The sequence below is a fragment of the Brassica oleracea genome, chromosome C3 (assembly GCF_000695525.1).
Source record: "Brassica oleracea var. oleracea cultivar TO1000 chromosome C3, BOL, whole genome shotgun sequence".
Lineage (NCBI taxonomy): Eukaryota > Viridiplantae > Streptophyta > Magnoliopsida > Brassicales > Brassicaceae > Brassica > Brassica oleracea.
Window position 1 is genome coordinate 41,167,662 of NC_027750.1, and position 1,094 is coordinate 41,168,755.

The window sequence follows — 1,094 nt, forward strand, 5'->3', positions numbered from 1 at the left end:
AAATCCATCCTCTACAGTAAGTCCCCCCCTAGTCCATTAGTGAGCGGAGTGCTTTCCAGCTCGTGATGGATTCTAAGGTTTGGAGGTTTGAGGGAATAGGAAGCCTGTCGGAAGGTTGGAACGGTTGGTCGATGAGTTGCATTGCGTTGTTCTCTCGAACGCGAGCAGTAGAGGCTTTTGTCTCTTCTTTTAGTCGTCGTGTCGCAGGAAGGGTTCGTCGCGAGGGTTCGCTGGAGATTTGGGAGAGTTTCAAGGCCCATTTAGGCCTGTTTAGACTTAATGACGACGCCTTGGATTCCCCTTCATTTTTTTTTAAATGAACCGAGAAGTCGAAACGTCGCGAGGGTCCGCTGGGTTTCTAGGGCGGATTTCGAGGCCCGTTTAGGCCCGAATAGACCTAATGATGTCACCTCGAGTTCCCCCCCTCTCTCTTTTCCTTATAAATACGCAGACCCCCCTTCATTTCTTCAAGTTTTTCTCCGCGATCAAAGGTACTTTCTCTCTCTATCCTTTATCTCTCTAAGCGTTGTTAGATTCATTCGAAACATCCTTTGCCGTTCCGTTCTGCAATGTCGTCGGGTCAGAGGCTATCAAAGCAACAGAAGGGAAAGGCAGTCGCAGCGACGTCGAATCCGACTAGGAATCCCTGCGGGGGTCGTGTCGGTGACCCGGAGGCGATTCATCGCGCGGCGATGATGGATACGGCGAATCTATCCCGCTCTCATCGGCTTCTTGTTGCGGATGCTGCGAGACTCGCGAGAGAAGGATGTCAGAACGTCGTTGCGAGGGATGCAATGGAATGTTCGAGAGACGGGCAGAGCGGGGCAATGCCCGTTGACTCGATCACTCTGAGGGCTCGACCTGCGGAGGTTGGTCTCTCGAAGGACGACGATTCTGAGGCCGAGTTCTTCCCGAACACTTTTTACCCCGATGGGATTTTCAAAGAGCTTCCTCAACTCCATCCCGATTTATTGCGTCCTGCCTTCTTGGCCGGCCAGGACTGGGAAGGCGTAGAGGAGACAAAGTCGACTTTTGGAAGCATGAAGGGGGTTCTTCGGGCCGCGGGTGCCGTAGGCGTGACCTTCCTTGTGCCT